Source organism: Pongo pygmaeus, chromosome 12 (genome assembly GCF_028885625.2).
Source record: "Pongo pygmaeus isolate AG05252 chromosome 12, NHGRI_mPonPyg2-v2.0_pri, whole genome shotgun sequence".
Taxonomy (NCBI): Eukaryota; Metazoa; Chordata; class Mammalia; order Primates; family Hominidae; genus Pongo; species Pongo pygmaeus.
The window spans coordinates 95079507-95086839 of NC_072385.2; positions in this window are offsets into that span (position 1 = coordinate 95079507).

The following is a 7333-nucleotide window of genomic DNA, read 5'->3' on the forward strand; positions in this document are numbered from 1 at the left end:
GGGGTAGGGGCAAAAATGGTTTTAAACAAATTCTACCCTTGTGGGGAAAAGGGCTGTTTGGGCCAATACCTCTTACATCATGTGCAACTTGGCACCCCTGTTACTGATAGATGCATTTCAAAATAAGCTTTGGTGCATCCCCTACTTGTTTTCTGTGATTGGGACTGCCAAATTGTCACTGATTTGAAGTGCTGGTCCAGACTCATTCCTTCTAAACTTCTAGCCTAGCACTGATGAGTAATCAGTTTTTATTTTTAATTTAAAAAATTTTTTTGCTTGGTGCGGTGGCTCGCGCCTGTAATCCCCCAGCTATTTGGGAGTCTGAGGCAGGAGAATCGCTTGAACCTGATTGAATAGAGGTTGCACTGAGCCGAGACTGCGCCACTGTACTCCAGCCTGGGCAACAGAGACTGTCTCAAAAAAAAAAAAAAATTAGTGTTGCAGTGAATGTACTGTACTGTACATCATTGACAGGTGAACATGCTTATCTAGATCATCCTCGGAAATTGCTGAGTCAAAGGGTATGTGCATTATAATTTTTGCTGGGTACTGTTGGTTTGCCTTCATGGTAGTGTATAGGAGTACCTGTTTCTTTGTATCAGTTCCTACGTGATGGGCTATCAAACTTGATTTTTACCAATCTCAAGTTGAAAAATGGTGTTTCAGCATAGATTTTTTTTTTTAAGATGGAGTCTCGCTCTGTTGCCCAGGTTGGAGTGCAGTGGCGTGATCTCAGCTCACTGCAACCTCTGCTTGCCGGGTTCAAGTGATTCTTCTGCCTCAGCCTCCCAAGTAGCTTGGATTACAGGTGCCTGCCACCACGCCCTGCTAATTTGTACTTTTAGTAGAGACAGGGTTTTGCCATGTTGGGCAGGCTGGCCTTGAACCCTGACCTTAGGTGATTGTCCGCCTCGGCCTCCCAAAGCGCTGGGATTACAGGCGTGAGCCACCGCGTCTGGCCTCTAGATTTTAATTTTTTTTTGAGGCAGGTTCTCACTGTCGCACAGGCTGGAGTGCTATGGTACAATCAGCTTACTGCAGCCTCTGAACTCCTGGGCTCAAGTGATTCTGCCACCTCAGTCTCCCGAGTTGCTGGAACTACAGATGTGCACCACCACAGTTGGCTATTTTTTTTTTTTTTTAATTTTTCGTAGAGATCTCGCCTTGTTGCCCAGGCTGTTCTTGGACTCCTGGGCCTAAGTGATCCTCCCATTTTGGCCTTTGCCCAAAGTGCTGGGATTCCAGGCGTGAGCCACCGTTCCTGGCCGTTTTACATTTTGAAGTGGTTGAAAAAGAATAAAAATTGTAACGTTTTATGACATATTTAAGTTGTGTGAAATTTAAATTGTAGTGTTTATAAAGTTTTATGTAAACAGCTATGACTTGTTTGCTTATGGGCTGTCACTGTTTTTGTGCTAACAGTAGTGGGGTTGAGTGGTTGTGACAAAGTCCAACAAAGCCTATAAAATCTACTCATTTTACAGAAAATATTTGCCAGCCCCTGGTTTAGATATTTGTCTTCAACTTTACAACTTTCAAAACAATTTTATCTCTGGAGATCTTGGGTACCAAGATTATTTGTAGGGTTGCCAGGGCCTTACCAAGATAGACTTTTGGTCTGGGAAGCCTGACTTCTCCAGGACTCTTTCCTTGAAGTGCTTTGTGAAGCTAGGGGGCAAATTCAAGCCAAACACATTTACGCACTTACCATAAAATTGATGAATGAGACCATACTAGGGAAAGCTTTTACTCTAGGGTAGTGGTTCTGATTGCTAGTTGCAGACTAAAATCACCCAGGGTACTTAAAGACATTCAAATGAAAGACTCACTGAGGGTGAAGCCTGGGTATTAATCTAAAAATTTCGCCTGGTGATTTTTTCTGAGACAGCATCTGTCACCCAGGCTGGAGTGCAGTGGCATGATCGCTGCCTTGACTCCCTGGGCTCAGGTGATCCTCCTGCCTCTGCCTCCTGAGTAGCTGGGACTACAGGCACATGCCACCACACCCAGCTAATTTTTGTATTTTTTTCTTAAAGATGGGGTTTCACCATGTTGCTTACGTGGGTCTGGAACTCCTGGGCTTAAGCATTCTACCGGCCTTGGCCTCCGTAAGTGCTAGGATTACAGGTGTGAGCCACGGTGCCTCGCTTCTCCCCTGGTTCTTCTAATAGGCAACCAGAATTGAAAACCACTGCTCTGGAAGTGGTGTTAGTTACTGGAAGATTGGCCTGGTTTATTCTACTATAATAAGGAAGTAGCAGCACTCACATGTGAATCAAAGAAGGGTTCTACTATGTCCTCTAGGTTTCTCTGATTGTCTCCAAATGATCCCATGCTGGAAAGGAAACTAAAAAAAACCAGAAACTGCATTTTAATTTATATTAGTACCAGTAGAGGTCGCTGTGCTCAAAGAAATAATCATCTTAAAAAAAAAAGTTAACATTCTATTCAGAAATTTTGTTTTTTTGGTTTTTTTTTTGTTGTTGAGACAGAGTTTTGCTCTTGTTGCCCGGCCTGGAGTGCAGTAGCGCGATTTCACTCACCGCAACCTCCGCCTCCCGAGTTCAAGCTATTTTCCTGCCTCAGCCTCTTGAATAGTTAGGATTATAGGCATGTGTCACCACACCCGGCTAATTTTGTATTTTTAGTAGAGACGGGGTTTCTCCATGTTGATCAGGCTGGTCTCAAATTCCCGACCTCAGGTGACCCACCCACCTCAGCCTCCCAAAGTGCTGGGATTACAGGTGTGAGCCACCATGCCTGGCCCTCTATTAAAGAATTTTGAAGAAGTATTTACCAGGTCTGTATGATGACCTAAACTCCCCGTACACTCTGTCACAAAGAAAATAAGCCCTGGCGGGGCACTGAAGGAGAAGGATGGCGTTTTGTGTGTGTGTGTGTGTGTTTTCTTGATTTTGTTTTTGTTTTTGAGATGGAGTCTTGCTCAGCCACCCAGGCTGGAGTGCAGTGGCATGACCTCGGCTCACTGCAACCTCCTCCGCCTCCTGGGTTCAAGCAATTTCTCCTGCCTCAGCCTCCCAAGTAGCTGGGATTACAGGCGTGTGCCACCACACCCGGCTAATTTTGTATTTTTAGCAGAGATGGGGTTTCACCACATTGGCCAGGCTGGTTTCAAACCCCTGACCTCAGGTGATCCACCTGCCTCGGCCTCACAAAGTGCTGGGATTATAGGCATGAGCCACCATGCCTGGCCTAAATATTTTTTTTAGTATAAAAAATTAAGTGTGTTACTTAATTCCTCTTGATTTTTTAAAACTATTTTTTAGTTAGTGATTGAATCTTAATTTATCACAATCTAGTTCTGATTAATACTCTGGTAAAATATAGAAATTACACTCCAATGCTATTTCCTTTTACTCTTCCCTCTTTTATGCTATATTTATGTATTCTAAACTTGATACTGTGTTACAAGTATTGCTTTGTGCAATCTTAACGTCTTTTTTTTTTTTTTTTTTTTTTTGAGACGGAGTCTCACTCTGTTGCCAGGCTGGAGTGCAGTGGTATGATGTCAGCTCACAGCAACCTCTGCCTCCTGGGTTCAAGCGGTCCTCCTGCCTCAGCCTCCTGAGTAGCTGGGACTACAGGCACATGCCACCATGCCTGGCTAATTTTTGTAATTTTAGTAGAGACGGGGTTTCACCATGTTGGCCAGGATGGTCTCGATCTTTTGACCTTGTGATCCGCCTGCCTCAGCCTCCCAAAGTGCTGGGATTACAGGCGTGAGCCACCATGCCCGGCCAATCTTACGTCTTTTAAGAAAATAAATGAAAAAATACAATGTCTTTCTTATTAATCCATATATTTACTATTTCTGATCTTCTTTATTTCTTTCCATGGATTCTGGTGTAATTTCAGTATGAAGGACTTCCTCTAGTATTTCTCGTAAGGCAGGCTTGCTAGCAATGAATTTCCTAGTCTTTATTTCACCTTTGCTTTTGAAGGATAGTTCTGGATGATAATTGAATCTCTGGTTTTGAAGCACTTTGACCATATCATTCCACGGCATTCTGGGCTCCATTTTTCCAAATGAGAAGTCAGCTGTTAATGTACTGGTGCTGGTGGTCCCCTGTAGCGAGGAGTCATTTTTGTCTTGCTGCTTTCAAATTTTGTTTGCTTTTGACATTCAGCAGTTTAAATGTATCAACAGTTTGGTGTATCTAGATGGGAATCTCTATTCTTGAGGTTTGTTGAGCTTCTTAGATTTATAGATAATTGGTTTTCATCAAATTTGGAAGTTTTTTGCCATTTTTTTTTTGTCCCTCTCTTTGGACTCCCATTACTCATACGCTCATGTGCTTGTTTTCTCACAGGTCTCTGAGGTTCTGTTCAGTTTTCTTCAATCTCTTTTCTGTTTTTCAGATTGAATAATTCCTATTAATCTACCTTCAAGTTCACTTACTCTTTCTTCTGCTGTCTCAAATCTACTTCTGACTCTCTCTAGTTAACTTGTTTTTTTGTTTTTTTTTTGAGACAGTTTCACTGTGTCGCCCAGGCTGGAGTGCAGTGGTGTGATCTTGGCTCACTGCAAACTCTGCCTCCTGGGTTCAAGTGATTATCGTGCCTCAGCCTCCCAGTATTACAGGCACAGGCACGTGGTGATGCCTGGCTAATTTTTGTATTATTAGTAGAGATGGGGTTTCGCCAGGTTGACCAGGCTGGTCTTGAATTACTGTCCTCAAGTGATCCGCCCACCTCAGCCTCCCAAAGTGTTGGGATTACAGGTGTGAGCCATTGTGCCTGGCCTCTCTAGTTAACTTTTTATGCATCATTGTACTGTTTTCAACAATCTTTTACTTGATTCCTTTTTTTTTTTTTTTTTTTGAGGTAGTGTCTCACTCTGTCACCCAGGATGGAGTGCAGTGGCGTGATCTCAGCTCACTGCAACCTCCGCCTCCCAGATTCAAGCAGTTCTCCTGGCTCAGCCTCCCAAGTGGCTGGGATTACAGGTGTGCACCACCACACCTGGCTAATTTTTGCATTTTTAGTAGAGATTGGGTTTTGCCATGTTGGCCAGGCTGGTCTCAAACTGCTGGCCTCAGGTGATCTGCCTGCCTCGGGCTCCCAAAGTGCTGGGATTACAGGCGTGAGCCATTGGGCCCAGCCTACTTGATTCCTTTTTATAATCTCCAGTTTTTTTGTTTTTGTTTTTGTTTTCAACATTCTTGTGTTTATTTATCTTTTAAGAGACAGAGTCTCCCTGTGTTGTCCAGGCTGCAGTGCAGTTGGCTATTCACAGGTGGGATCATAGTATACTATAGTCTTGAACTCCTGGGCTCAAACAACCCTCCTGTCTCAGCCTCCTGAGTAGCTGGGACTACAGGCATGAACCACTATGCCCAGCTTCTTATGCTTATTTTAAAATTCTAGGGGGTTGCCTTGTGTCTGCACAGCTTAGGGGGCAGCCACTTTCTGGTGAGTTTGTGCTGACACCTCAACCAGTCAGACTTCTGTCCTCTGCTGATGGGTCTGTGTGTAGGTAGGTGAGTAATTTTAATATTCAGGCTGCTTTCAAGTCTATCTTAAGTTTTACTTTTTGTTGAGCCCTTCATCTCTGTTGCACATGTACCCAGCCTCCAATCAGCCAAAAATCTGCTTGCAGCCACGACTGCAACCTCAGGCCAGTAGAGCCATAGGCCCTCCCTGCCTGCACAGCACTGGGATTGTTACTTCTATTGATGGTGGTTTGGGTATGGCTGCCACTCACACCTCCAAATGGAGTGAACCCTCTTTCAACCACAGCTGCTTGCTTGTCCTCATGTTCTGTTTTGCCTCAGCAGAACCTTCACAATTACTGAGTTGGAGGAGTGAGGGGGATGCGAACAGCCCCAGGCAAGAACACTACAGACTCCCACTATTCCTACTCAAAGCTCAGTAGTTTTTCAGACAACATATCTCAGACTGGAAGGTTTTATGTCTGTTTCCAGAACACCAAAATTGTTTTGAGCTGGGAGTAGTGGTGCGTGCTTATAGTTGCAGGTACTCCAGGCTGAGGCTGGAGGAGGGATTGCTTGAGGGCAGGAATTCAAGACCAACCTGGGCAACACAGCAAGACCCCCCCATCTCTATAAACAACAAAAAAAATGTTTCATCAAAATTTTTCAGCATTTTAATTGCTTGAACTATAATAAGGAGAGGATTTGCTGACGTCCTTGCCTGACTATAGCTGGAAGTGCTGCCCAAAGCACGAGACTTTAATGATGATCTGCGTAACTGAGTTAAGCAGGAAATGCCTTGATTGGAAAAGGATTGCACTCCTGTCCAAACAGCCTCTTGAAAACTGATGATCCAATTGCTTAAAATGGTTAAGAGTGAAAATGGGAACTGGCTAGGGACCAGGACACATGCTGGGCTTCCTTCCTGCACTGTGCTGGTAGTCCTGCATTTTTTTCATGTTCTACTTTTCGTAAACTCTCCAGTTCCACTTCCACAGCATGACATTTTAGTCTTTACAGCAATGTTTGTGTAATTATTTTAATATGACATCTTACCTTGTACAATTTTTTTTTTTTTTTTTTTGAGACAGTCTTGCTCTGTAACCCAGGCTGGAGTGCAGTGGCGCAATCTAGGCTCACTGCAACCTCCGCCTCGCAGGTTCAAGCAGTTATCTGCCTCAGCCTCCCGAGTAGCTGGGATTACAGGCACCTGCCACCATGCCTGGCTAATTTTTGTGTTTTTAGTAGAGATGGGATTTCACCATCTTGGCCAGGCTGGTCTTGAACTCCTGACCTAGTGACCCACCCGCCTTGGCCTCCCAAAGTGTTGGGATTACAGGCGTGAGCCACCGCGCCCAGCACCTTCTAAAATTTTACTTCTTGCTGGGGCCTTCAGCGATTTTATCATAAAATCACCCAATTATGCTCACATGCTGTCACGTCACCATGTATGTCTTATAAGCACATGGAAGGGCTTCTCAAGCAAAGTTCTCATGTGTTTCATGAAAAAGGACAGATTGGTTGCTGCCACAAAAAGTTTCTCTAAATTTTTGCTTCCCTCAGATGCATGGTATGACAAATGTAGCTTTTTTTTTTTTAAAGACAGAGTCTTGCTCTGTTGCCCAGGCTGGAGTGCAGTGGCGAGATCTTGGCTCACTGCAACCTCCACCTCCCTGGTTCAAGCAATTTCCCTCTCTCAGCCTCCTGAGTAGCTGGGATTACAGGTGCACGCCACCACGCCCAGCTAATTTTTTTGTATTATTAGTAGAGACGGTTGGCCAGACTGGTCTCAAACCAGGTTTCACCTGGTTGGCCAGACTGGTCTCAAACTTCTGACCTCAGGCAATCCACCCGCCTTGGCCTCCCAAAGTGCTGGGATT